This window comes from Pelophylax lessonae (genome assembly GCF_965119305.1).
Source record: "Pelophylax lessonae genome assembly, chromosome: 5".
Lineage (NCBI taxonomy): Eukaryota > Metazoa > Chordata > Amphibia > Anura > Ranidae > Pelophylax > Pelophylax lessonae.
The window spans coordinates 75,958,759-75,972,102 of NC_138772.1; the positions used below are offsets into that span (position 1 = coordinate 75,958,759).

The 13,344-nt window shown below is 42.5% G+C and overlaps 1 protein-coding gene across 7 annotated transcripts in view; it reads left to right on the forward strand.

The window, feature by feature from the left end:
- KIAA1217 overlaps positions 1 to 13,344 on the forward strand; it is a 958,874-nt gene that overhangs the window by 470,389 nt on the left and 475,141 nt on the right. Inside the window, exon 1 of one of the 7 annotated variants that reach the window (XM_082258359.1) lies at positions 12,294 to 12,531. The exons of the other annotated variants lie outside the window; for them this stretch is intronic. The gene's annotated coding sequence lies outside the window, so the exon portion shown is untranslated. Of the gene's footprint in view, positions 1 to 12,293; positions 12,532 to 13,344 lie in introns of those variants that run through there. 7 annotated transcript variants of the gene reach the window in all.

Sequence of the window (13,344 nt, forward strand, 5' to 3'; positions counted from 1 at the left end):
AATACAGTTACAAAACAATTCAATACAGGAGGAATTAGAGGGCCCTGCTCGTTAGAGCTTACAATCTAGAAGGGAGGGTCAAGTAAAACAAAAGGCAATAACTGTGGGGGATGGGCTGATGGAGAAAATGGAAGTACGGTTGTTAGGTGTGGGTAGGATAGGCTTCTCTGAAGAGGAGAGTTTTCAGGGATCGTCTAAAAGCTAATAGAGTAGGAGATAATTGGACAGATTGGGGTAAGGAGTTCCATAGGATTGGAGAAACTCTGGAAAAGTCCTGGAGGCGAGTATGGGAAGAGGTGACGAGGGAGCTAGAGAGCAGGAGGTTTTGAGAGGAACTAATAGAACGATTAGGTTGGTATTTTGAGACTTAGGCTAGTGATGTAGCTGGGGGCTAAACTGTGGATGGCTTTGTAAGATGTTGTTAGTATTTTGAATTTAATTTGTTGGTTGAATTAAGCGATCACATTCAAACTCATGTTAAATAGGAGTCAGTACACACCTGCCATCATTTAAAGTGCCTCTGATTAACCCCAAATAAAGTTCAGCTGTTCTAGTAGGTCTTTCCTAACATTTTTTTAGTTGCATCCTACAGAAAAAGCAATGGTCCACAGAGAGCTTCCAAAGCTTAAGAGGTTGTTAAAAGGTATCAGTCAGGAGAAGGTTACAAATTAATTTCCAAGGCATTGGGTATACCATGGCAGTCATCATCAATTGGAGAAAATATGGCACAACAGTGACATTACCAAGAACTGGACGTCCCTCCAAAATTGATGAAAAGACGAGAAGAAAACTGATCAGGGAGGCTGCCAAGAGGCCTACAGCAACAATAAAGGAGCTGCAGGAAAATCTGGCAAGTACTGGCTGTGTGGTACATGTGACAACAATCTCCGATATTCTACATATGTCTGGGCTATGGGGTAAAGTGGCAAGACAGAAGTTTTTTCTTACAAAGAAAAACATCCAAGCCCAGCTAAATTTTGCAAAAAGGCACATGAAGTCTCCCAAAAGCAGGTTGGAAAATGTATTATGATTTGAAAAAACCAAGGATTAACTTTTTGGCCGTAATTCCAAAAGATACGTTTGGCACAAAAACATAACTGCACATCACCAAAAGAACACCATACCCACTGTGAAGCATGGTGGTGGCAGCATCATGCTTTGGGGCTGTTTTTCTTCAGCTGGAACAGAGGCCTTAGTCAAGGTAGAGGGAATTATGAACAGTTCCAAATACCAGTCAATATTGGCACAAAACCCTCAGGCTTCTACTAGAAAGCTGAACATGAAGAGGAACTTCATCTTTCAGCGTGACAATGACACAAAGCATACATCCAAATCAACAAAGGAATGGCCTCATCAGAAGAAGAATAAAGTTTTGGAATGGCCCAGCCAGGGCCTAGACCTGAATCTGACAGATTTGGAGTGATTTTGGAAAGAAGAGTTAGCAAATATTGCCAAGTCAAGATGTGCCATGCTGATAGACTCATACCCAAAAAGACTGAGTGCTGTAATAATATCAAAAGGTGCTTCAACAAAGTCTTAGTTTAAGACCCCATTCACACTTTGCGTTGTGGTGCATTTGAGAAACTTTTTATGTGCATTTACATGCTTTATGATGCATTTTTTCCTAAGCGTTTGTGCTACGAGGTAACTTCCTTTTTTCTTTCATTGGGCTTTTATGTGCACTGCAATGCATTGTGGTGCAGACTGACTGTTCAGAGGCACTGTGAAAGCCTTGCTTAAGGGAACGTTAGAAGTTTATGTACAGGATGGACTTTCTCACCAGCACATTCTTGGAGTGCTTCCTAAATGACATTAGCAGTTTGCTGGTTGCGTTTACTTGTTGCCTGGAGATGCACTTAATTCCCCAACTTGGCACTGGTTATAGTCTTCATTACCTGGCTGTTATCCACATCTATATACTTAATACAATAACAAAGAGTGGAAGAACATGAAAGTAAATTGTCACATCAGATATTATCTTTAAATGACTTTTAACAAAAAAGTGCAACAATAACTCCAACTATGCATTCATTAAAAATATACTATAGGGGGGATTAATAAAACTGGAGCACTCAGAATCTGGTGCATCTGTATATGGTAGCCAATCAGCTTCTAATTTCAGCGGTTCACTGAAGCTTTGACAACAAAAAAATGGAAGCTGATTGTTTCTATGCACAGCTGCACCAGATTTTGCACTCAGTTTTAGTAAATCTCGCCCATCAAACTCGCTCATCCATGTCTTTATGGACTTTGCTTTGTGCACAGGTCCAAATCATTTGTTGGAGGGGGGATTATGGTGTGAGGTTGTTTTTCAGGGGTTGGGCTTGGCCCCTTAGTTCCAGTGAAGGGAACTCTTAAGGCGTCAGCATACCAAGACATTTTGACAATTTCATGCTCCCAACTTTGTGGGAACAGTTTGGGGATGGCCCCTTCCTGTTCCAACATGATTGCCCACCAGTGCACAAAGCAAGGTCCATAAAGACATGGATGAGCAAGTTTGGGGTGGAGGAACTTGACTGGCCTGTACCTTATCCCGATAGAACACCTTTAGGAGAAATTAGAGCTATGACTGCAAGCCAGCCCTTCTCATCCACATCAGTGCCTGACCTCACAAATGCGCTTCTGCAAGAATGGTCAAATATTCCCATAGACACACTCCTAAACCTTGTGGACAGCCTTCCCAGAAGAGTTGAAGCTGTTATAGCTGCAAAGGGTGGGCCAACTCAATATTGAACTCTACGGACTAAGACCAGGATGCCATTAAAGTTCATGTGTGTAAAGGCAGGCATCCCAATACTTTTGGTAATATAGTATATACTAAAAACTGATCTCACAGTTCAACAAGATTTGGGACAAATGGGTGCAGTGCCCTGATACGGCTCAGTAGTGAAGTGGGTAACTACTTTATGCTGACCGCCCCTGTTAAACCAATATTGTCTGCTTGAGTGTTGGGCCGACAGAAAGTAACTGACTACTGCCTTATTTTTACTATGCCTGTTCTGTTTCTAAGTGTTAATCACTGTGTATATTTGTATTTTTGTACCCCTGTGTGTTATGAATCTGATCGCAGTTTCAATGCACGGTTTATTTTTGTATTGTACCAAAAGTTTCAATAAACCTCACTGTTTTAAAAAAAAAAAAAAACTGATCTCACACATAAAAACGAGAGAGAAGGAACTCATTGGTGTAGTATTTACTTCAAAAGTTCTATCCAAGCCAGCGTGATGATGTCACCACTTGACCCCCCCCTCCCTTACGCATTTCGTTCAAAAGAACATCATCTGAGGGTTGCCAGAGTGCTTTAGGACTGCATAACACTGTGGTAGGACATAATGCCTACCTTCCTTCTCCATGACATACAGAGATATTTTGTAGTTCACAGAGAAAGAAGGGAACAATGCTAACTGATAAATCTAGAGGCAAAGATTACAGAAAATGATCGGCTCACAAGGCTTCTGGCTGGATGAGCAGCTACTTTTTTTAAAGCAATATAATGCATTCCATGGTATATTTACCAGACCAATAGGGATCAAATAAGAGAAAATTGTTAGGGTTTACACACACATTACAGTATTGTCGCCATTTATATATGTACATAGTTATGTTGGTGCAGGGTTGCCGATTAGGGGAGGGGTGAGCTCCCTCCAGGCATGTCTGCCCTCAATCCATCCATTATTATATAATGTATATGCTCCTACTATGGAGTCTCCCAAAATGTATAGAGTTAGTATTGCAGATAGTACTAGGGTGCCTTGTTGCGGCCTCTGGACCTTACACATTGAGTTGCAAATGTGTTCAAACTAAACCCCCAATTTTAACTTGAACCGTTAGACAGGACAATTGGTATGTTGCAGGCTGGCTGGTAAGTTATGTTGGGAATTTTTCTTTGTTATTGTTTGACATGTGTCGCCCTTCCATTTGATCCTTGCTGCTAAGGCCAGTTATGGGTTGGGGCAGTTGCCGTTTGTTTGTATCGCCAATGAAGGGGTAAATCCCTGTACTGGGCCCATGTCCTGTCAGTTCAGGAAGGGGCCGGGAGAAGTTGCCATTTGTTTGTATCGCCAATGAGGGGGTAGAGCCCTGTACTGGGCCCAAGCCCTGTCAGTTCAGGAAAGGGCCAGGAGCAGTTGCCATTTGTTTATATCGCCACTGAGAGGGTAGAGCCCTGTACTGGGCCTAGGCCCTGTCAGTTCAGGAAGGGGCCCGGGAGAAGTTGACATTTGTTTCGCCAATGAGGGGGTAGAGCTGTGTACTAGACCCAGGCCCTGTCAGTTCAGGAAGCGGCCAGGAGCAATTACCATTTGTTTGTATCGCCAATGAGGAGGTAGAGCCCTGTACTGGGCCCAGGCCCTATCAGTTCAGGAAGGGGCCGGAAGCAGTTGCCATTTGTTTGTATCACCAATGAGGGGGTAGAGCCCTGTACTGGGCCCAGGCCCTATCGGTTCAGGAAGGGGCCGGAAGCAGTTGCCATTTGTTTGTATCGCCAATGAGGGGGTAGAGCCCTGTACTGGGCCCAGGCCCTATCGGTTCAGGAAGGGGCCAGGAGCAGTTGCTCTTTGTTTGTATCGCCAATGAGAGGGTAAAGCCTTGTACTGGGCCCAGACCCTGTCAGTTCAGGAAGGGGCCAGGAGCAGTTGCCCTTTGTTTGTATCGTCAATGAGAGGGTAAAGCCCTGTACTGGGCCCAGACCCTGTCAGTACAGGAAGGGGCCGGGAGCAGTTGCCCTATGTTTGTATCACCAATGAGAGGGTAAAGCCTTGTACTGGGCCCAGGCCCTGTCAGTTTAGGAAGGGGCAGGAGCAGTTGCCCTATGTTTGTATCACAAATGAGAGGGTAAAGCCTTGTACTGGGCCCAGGCCCTGTCAGTTTAGGAAGGGGCCAGGAGCAGTTGCCATTTGTTTGTATTGCCAATGAGGGGGTGGAGCCGTGTACTGGGCCCAGGCCCTGTCAGTTCAGGAAGAGGCTGGGAGCAGTTGCCATTTGTTTGTATCGCCAATGAGGGGGTAATGCCCTGTATTGGGCCCAAGCCCTGTCAGTTCAGGAAGGGGCCAGGAGTAGACAGGAGACTCTTTTTAGGGGCACGCACAGTAGCACGGGGGTGGACATGTCAGGCAGATTGTATGGGAGGGGGCCCTTAGGCAGTCAGCCATTATTTCCATTGGCGGCTTCAATAAAAATAAAAATCTATTTAGCAAAAAAAAAAGTTGGCTTGGGATGAATAGACACATTTTACTGTTATAAATCCACACACACAGGTGTGATGGGTTGTTGGCTGCACTCAGTTAAACGCATGGTGCAGTTTGTGCTTGGCTGTAGGAAGGTTGTTATTAGGAGGAGCTGTCCCTACAGATTCCAGGCATGCTCCCTCTTCTATTTATATCACTGCTGGACAGCTCTGAATGCGGCTCTGGAGCAGGAAGTCTGCGTAAAATCCTGCCCTGGCACCCGGTGACCCCGGAGAAGACAATTAACTGCCATACGATTACCTCCTGCAACATCTGCTGGTTAATCTGGACGCCTCTGGCGGGATGCATTCACTCACACATACACATTTCCTAGTCCTTTTCTGACTTTTCCTCTTATTTTCCTCCTTTCATAACTTCTCCTGGTTTTATTCTTAAAGCCTTTGCTTGGACCAGGAGAGATGGACTAAAAAATAAATAAAAATTAGCTTTGTTTTTAATTAATATTTTAATATTTTATAATTGAATTCTATGTTTGTGAAGTAACATCATGATCTGTGCAGTTTGGTTACAAAGAAACAATTTAGAAAATTCTAGCTATTCTTGCTCTTTCACATCATTTTGTAATAGCAGATGAGTAACAGTAGATGAGATGGCAAAGTAACTTGTGCTATTTTTATAACTTAAGGGGCCTGAAATAAAATCTTGATATATTTTCTAATACTGAACCTAAAGCTGCCCCTTGCAGAGTTTTCTTTATTGTTTCACCAGCTGACGTAATTCTTAGCTTGCCATTTTTCCCGGCATCCTTGCCATGCCGGGATCTTCAAAGAGCTTTGCCAGGAAAACATCAGGATCAAAACTCAATTCTGATCCCTCCTTTTGGCATTTAAGCTGTGCATTCCAAAACAGCTAAGCAATCTATATCACATATATAATATATGTAGTTATAATTAGTGATTGACCAATATTGTTTTTTTATTGCCGATACCGATATTTTGGTCATCGCATATCGGTATCAGCCGATATTGGGCGATATTTTCGTGCATTAAAATTTTTCATTTATTTATTTTTTTTTTTTTACAGGTATTCTTGTGGAGCAATCTGGGGGTGTAAAAGACCCCAAACCCCTCCTCTGCACATAAAAGCATACAAAACGCCAAGTTTGGCTGTTTTGAATGCTGTAATTTTTTTTAATTTGGCGGCGAGTCCCCGGAAGTGATGTCATGACATTACTTTTGGGTTTTTACATGGACACCCGATCAGAGCCAAATGCGGCTTTGATCGGGTCTTCTCTTCGGGGGCCGTGCAGAATGGTTGCCCGGGTCTCCCGGTGGGATGGGAGACCCGGGCGAGCTGTGGAAGGCGGCGGGAGGGGGGGGATGTCCCCTCCCGCTCCTTGTAATGAAAGCCGAGCGGCTTTTCAGCCGCATCGGTTGTCATTACAAGACAGCTGACCATCAGCTATTGACGCCGGTACCGGGGTGATGCCTCTAGCTGCAGGCCTCACTCCGGTACAAGCACTTTCCCGAAATATCGGCAATATCGGTCACCTTGGTGGCCGATTCCGATATAGCGGGGAAAGTGCAGATTGGCGCTTGATATATCAACTTTGCCGATAATCGGTCGATCTCTAGTTATGATCCAATCACATCCAATTAATATGATATCTTTGAATGTCACGTAAACCCAATACGCACACTGCATCCGGAAAGTATTCACTTTTTCCACATTTTGTTGTGTTACAGCCTTATTGCAAAATAGATTAAATTCATTATTTTCCTCAAAATTCTACAAACAATACTCCATAATGACAATGAGAAAGAAGTTTGTTTGAAATCCTGCAAATTTATTAAAAATAAAAAACAAAAAAATGTACATGTACATAAGTATTCAAAGCCTTTGCTCAATACTTTGTTGAAGCACCTTTAGCACCAATTACAGCCTCAAGCCTTTTTGAGTATGATGCTGCAAGCTTGGCACACCTATTTTTGGGCAATTTCTTCCATTCTTCATCAGATTGGATGGGGAGTGTCAGTGCAAAGCCATTTTCAGATCTCTCCAGAGATGTTCAATCAGGTTCAAGTCTAGGCTCTGGCTGGGACATTCACACAGTTGTCCCTTAGCCACTTCTTTGTTATCTTGGCTGTGTGCTTATGGTCGTTGTCTGGTTGGAAGATGAACCTTCGCCCCAGTCTGAGGTCCAGAGTGCACATTGCACATAATAAATCCCAACAGGCTGGTTGTACTGAATTCAATCAATGGATTAACTTCAGTACAACCAGCCTGCCCATAGATAGATTAAAATTCATCTGGTTCTGTCTGAACTGGTCAAATTTCAATCCATCTATGGAATTACTATAGAGGAAGAGTTACTCTACCAATATGTGAAATATGTAAATTAAAGTGGTACCAATATTTAAAAAGGGGCCGAGGCGTATCCTGGGTAACTATAGGCCGGTCAGCCTAACATCTGTAGTCTGCAAGATTTTGGAGAGGATGTTAAGGGACCACATACAAGACTTTAGTAATGAAAATGGTATTATTAGTAGTAATCAGCATGGATTCATGAAAAATCGTTCTTGCCAAACCAATCTATTAACCTTCTATGATGAAGTGAGCTGCCATCTAGATAAAGGTAAGCCAGTGGATGTGGTGTATCTGGACTTTGCAAAGGCTTTTAACACCGTTCCCCACAAACGCTTACTGTACAAACTAAGGAAGGTAGGTATGGACCATAAGGTGAGTACCTGGATAGAGAACTGGCTCCAGGGGGAGAGTCCAGAGGTTGATGATTAATGGGGAGTACTCGGATTGGGCGGGTGTGGAAAGTGGGGTCCCCCAGGGTTCGGTCCTGGGACCAATCCTGTTTAATTTATTCATAAATGATCTAGAGGAGGGTATATCGAGTACAATCTCAGTATTTGCGGATGATACTAAACTAAGCAGGCCGATATCTTCTGGGCAGGATGTGGAAACCTTACAAGCGGACCTGAACAAAATTATGGGGTGGGCAACTACATGGCAGATGAGGTTTAATGTTGAAAAATGTAAAGTAATGCACTTGGGGGCCAGAAACCAGAAAGCAAGCTACTCACTAGGGGGGGAACCTCTGGGTGAGTCTAGGATGGAAAAAGACTTGGGGGTACTGGTAGACAACAGGCTTGGCAGTGGCATGCAATGCCAAGCCGCTGCAAGCAAAGCCAACAGAATACTGGGATGTATAAAAAAGGGGATTCACTCCAGAAATAAAGAGATTATTCTCCCGCTCTACAAGACTCTGGTCCGGCCACATCTGGAGTATGCTGTCCAGTTCTGGGCACCGGTCCTCAGGAATTATGTGCTGAAATTGGAAAGAGTCCAGAGAAGGGCAACAAAAATAATTAGGGGAATGGAGGACATCAGCTATGAGGAAAGACTACAAGCACTGAACTTATTCTCTCTGGAGAAGAGACGATTGAGGGGGGATATGATATCAATGTACAAATACTGTACTGGCGACCCTAGCATAAGGAACAAACTATTCAGAGTAAGGGAATACAATAAGACACGTGACCACTCACTAAAACTAGAGGAAAGGCGGTTTAACCTTAAAATGCGTAAGGGGTTCTTCACTGTAAGAGCGGTAAGGATGTGGAATTCTCTTCCACAAGCAGTCGTATCAGCAGGAAGCATTGATAGTTTCAAAAAACTATTAGATGGGCACCTCAGAGACCACAACATACAGGGGTATACAATGTACGGTTAACAGCAAACACACGCGCGCATCATAGGTTGAACTGGATGGACTGGTGTCTTTTTTCAACCTCACTAACTATGTAACTATGTAACTATGTAAAGTGTGACTAAAGGCAAAGCTTTTTTCTAGTTTTGGATAAATTAGACAGGGATTAAAACCCCTGTCAGTTTTTATTGTTGTCTGTGCCCCCATTAGGGAGATTCACCCTCAATATTTGTCTTGTTTACTGTGATCATCAAAAGTGAAAGTAAAAGAAAATCACACATTTTGGGCTGACATCATAACAGTAATAGAAGGAAAATCTTCCAATGGGGACACTAGTCCTGGTGACCCTAGTGACATCCCAGGATTACTTTGGAGGGATTTTCTCCCACATGATGGTAAAGGAAAACCTGACAGGGGTTAAGACGCTCCCTACCAGATATGGATCCTTTTTTTCTCGGGTCCCTCTTCGATGCTCCTAGTCCCTTCCACCTGTCAGTGCCCCCAAAGCAAGCAGCTTGCTATGGGGGCACCCGAACCGAGTCACAGCTCCCTGTGTCCATTCAGCCATGGAGCCGCGACCCGGCCGTGCCCCCTCTCTCTCTCCTGATTGGCTGAATGATTTTGATTGGCAGCAGCAGGAGCCAATCACATTGCGCTGCTGTCTCAGCCAATAAGGAGGGGAGTGCCAGGCAGCTTAGACATCACTGGATAGAGAGGGGGCTCAGGTAAAAATTAGGGGAGCTGCTGCACACAGAAGTTTTTTTTTTTTTTATCGTAATGCATAGAATGTATAAAGATAAAAAAAAAAACCTTCTGCCTTTACAATCCCTTTAAAAAAAAAAACCTTAGGCCTCTTTCACACGGCCGTTCAGTTTTTCGGCTCCGCTACGGTCCTTTTTTTTTTTTTCACGGAGCGGATGATATTTGTGTCATCCGCTCCGTATGTCCGCATATCATCCCATCCGTTTGCGGATGATATACGGACATAATGTTAGTCTATGGGCATTGCGGATGTCAGTGGATGACACCGCTGACATCCGATTTTCCTTCCTTTCCGTTTTTTTTAACGGAGGAAAAATAGGGTTCCGTTCCGTTCCAAAAAAACGGAACAGAACTGAAAGGAAGAAAATCGGATGTCAGCGGATGGTATTCCGCTGACATCCGCAATGCCATTGACTTACATTATGTCCGTATATGATCCGCAAAAAAATAGGATGATTTGCGGACACACGGAGCGCCCGTGTGAAAGAGCCCTTACTCTATCCAAGATTAAAAAATAAAAAAAAATTTTGCCTTTAGCTATCCGTTAATAAAAACGTTGTGCCTACTTTTGAATCACTTTTGGTACAGTCATTGTATAAATTACTATAATAAATTACATTTTCAGTTGAAATTCTTTATACACTGCCTGGCCAAAAAAAAAAGTCGCCACCTGAATTAACTAAGCAACTAACTAAACTAAGCATGCAGTACCTATCCCAGTGATGGCCAACCTTGGCACCCCAGATGTTTTGGAACTACATTTCCCATGATGCTCATGCACTCTCCAGTGTAATTGAGCAACATGGGAAATGTAGTTTCAAAACATCTGGGGTGCAAAGGTTCACCATCACTGACCTATCCTATTGGATAGTTACTGTATGTGCCCAAAGAATGAGGTCAGCTGACTACCTGAATATACTGAATGACCAAGTTATTCCATCAATGGATTTTTTCTTCCCTGATGGCACGGGCATATTCCAGGATGACAATGCCAGGATTCATCGGGGCTCAAACTGTGAAAGAGAGGTTCAGGGAGCATGAGACATAATTTTCACACATGGATTGGCCACCACATCCAGAACTTAACCCCATTGGGAATCTTTGGGATGTGCTGGAGAAGGCTTTGCACAGTGGTCCGACTCTCCCATCAGCAATACAAGATGTTGGTGAAAAATGAATGCAACACTGGACAGAAATAAATCTTGTGACATTGCAGAAGCTTATCGAAACAATGCCACAGAGAATGTGTGCCGTCATCAAAGCCAATGAAATATTAAAATTTGTGACCCTTTTTTTTTTTTGGTGGTGACTTTTTTTTTTTTGGCCGGGCAGTGTAGGTATCAGTACTTTTGAAGCACAGCAAGCATACTTTGCTCCAATGACTGGTGATTTCCAGAGATGTATAGTAACTAAGTAGAACTACTTCACTACTGTACTTAAGTACCGAAAGTCGGTATCTGTACTCCTGGAGTAGAATTTTTTTCTCCTACTTCCACTTTTACTTCACTAAATTTTTTCGATGATTTCAATACTTCTACTCCAATATTTTTTTTTGTGCTGCATAGTTACTCGTTACTATTATAAAAATTACCACTGCCAGAACAGTAGATGGCAGGTTTCATGAAGCTCAAAACATGTGTATTATCAGCACTTACGAAAATAAATGTTACTGTATGTATAAATAAAAGCTGCATTTGAAATAATAAAAAACAATTTGATGTTCAAACTTTTGATTTCTTTCTTTAATAACTACATAACACAGTACTTGTACTTTTACTTTAAGTACTTGAGTAGCAATTTTTTTTTCAAAACTACTGGTACTTTTACTTTCAGTACTTGAGTAGCAAAATTTAAAAAAAAAAACTACTTGCAATACTTAAGTACAAAAAATGTTGAATACTTTAGTACTTCTACTCAAGTCACTTTTTGATCGAGCACTTCCACTTCTACTCAAGTCACTTTTTGATCGATCACTTGTACTTTTACTCAAGTATGGGTTTCGAGTATTTTATACAACTCGAGTATTTTATACAACTATTTGAGAGCTGGTGATTTCACACTTTTGCAACTACTTTTTAATTTTTATACTTACCTGTTGGATCAGCTCCTTGTACCTGTAAGTTCATATACATTCTGCATAACTCTTTAAAGCAAACCAGCTTACATTTTTAGGGTTTAGGAACTCTCCCCCAGTAACATGAAGAGATGATAACACTCACTGAATGGTGGGAAAATAAAAACAGCAAGAAAATTAGCCACAAGGCGTAAAAAAGAGAAAAACCTGCTGGAGCAGAAAAGCGGAGCCCTCATCCTGCCAGCAAAACATAGTGGCACTGTTCAGCAGATATCAGCATAGTCAGACAGGGAGGGGCAGATAGCGAGAGAATCCATTGTTCTATTCAAGACCAGTGGCCCTCTGCAAAACTCATCAGAACTCCTCAGTAAAGGAAATGCTCGCTGTGAGCCTGCAACCAAGGTGCTGACAAGTCAGGAAGGGCTACGTGCTATAAAAAAAAAAAAAAAAAGAGAATAGAAGATTTAAAAAAAAACAAAAAACTTTTTTGCATTGGCCACTTAGAACTTTTGCAAGCCGACTGCCAGGTGGGGTTAAGGTAACCATAGAGACATTATGATGTCATGATTGGAGGAGCATGTCAAGGCAGCCAAACCAACATGTTACAGCGTTAAAAAAAAAAAAGTTTCATGAGCTGCAAGCAGTTTCCCAGCAAGTACAGGAGGTAGATGCGGCTAGTTTGGACCTGACTTTGCAAAAGGATTAAAACTTTCTGTTCATGGTCACACTCAGGACTGCCGATTGGATGGTTTAAGGATTTTGCTGGATGTCTGATCACCAACACTCAGGTAACCTGCATACCAATGCATGCCAATCTCTGCCAATCCTTTCTTTAATGTGACTGCATTCTGTGCATTCTTATCCAGCAAACATGCGAGATCTTGTTTGCAGAATGAAAGTGTCGCTGTTGAATTTGCTACTTTCGCAGTTTCTAGGAACACCACCGACCTGAAAGGAGAAATCTGTCGTCTTGGATGCACAATGCCGTGTGGGTTGAAACTTTTACCACCTGTGTTACAGTTAAATAAAGCCTTGCTGTTAAGCTGGAGGTGTGTAAACATAGCTAGTGTCTAATTCAACAAGGCGCTCATTGAAGATCATTCACTGCAAGGAAAAAAATGCAAAAGTTTATTTTATACAAAAAAAAAGTTTATGTTGGTGTTTTAGTCCTGTAATGTCAGTTTTTTTTTTCTGATCATTGTGAAAGTAGATTGGCTAAATGTTTGTTTTCTGGGGACAGGCGCAGAGTTTAAAATATTGTCCCTGGTAAATTTTGTCATGGGGGGGGGGGGGCATGCATATCAATGTCACCAATAAATGAGTGCTTGCCCTTGAACCAGTCTGTAATGTCCTAAGGTAGCTAGGCTAGTTTTTTTTTGTTGTTGTTTTTTTACAGTTTTAGGCTGCATTCACACTTGAGCGTAGCGTTTTCCCGCATTTTTACCACGATTTTCAGCTCATTTACTTTTGGGCGTTTTGCTCACAGCGTCAAAACGCTCAGATGTGAACAGGGGCCATTGAAATGAATAGGATTTGTCTTGTTGGGCATTTTGAGAGCTGATCCTAGAGCAGAAAAACTCCCCAAAAACGCCCAAAAACGC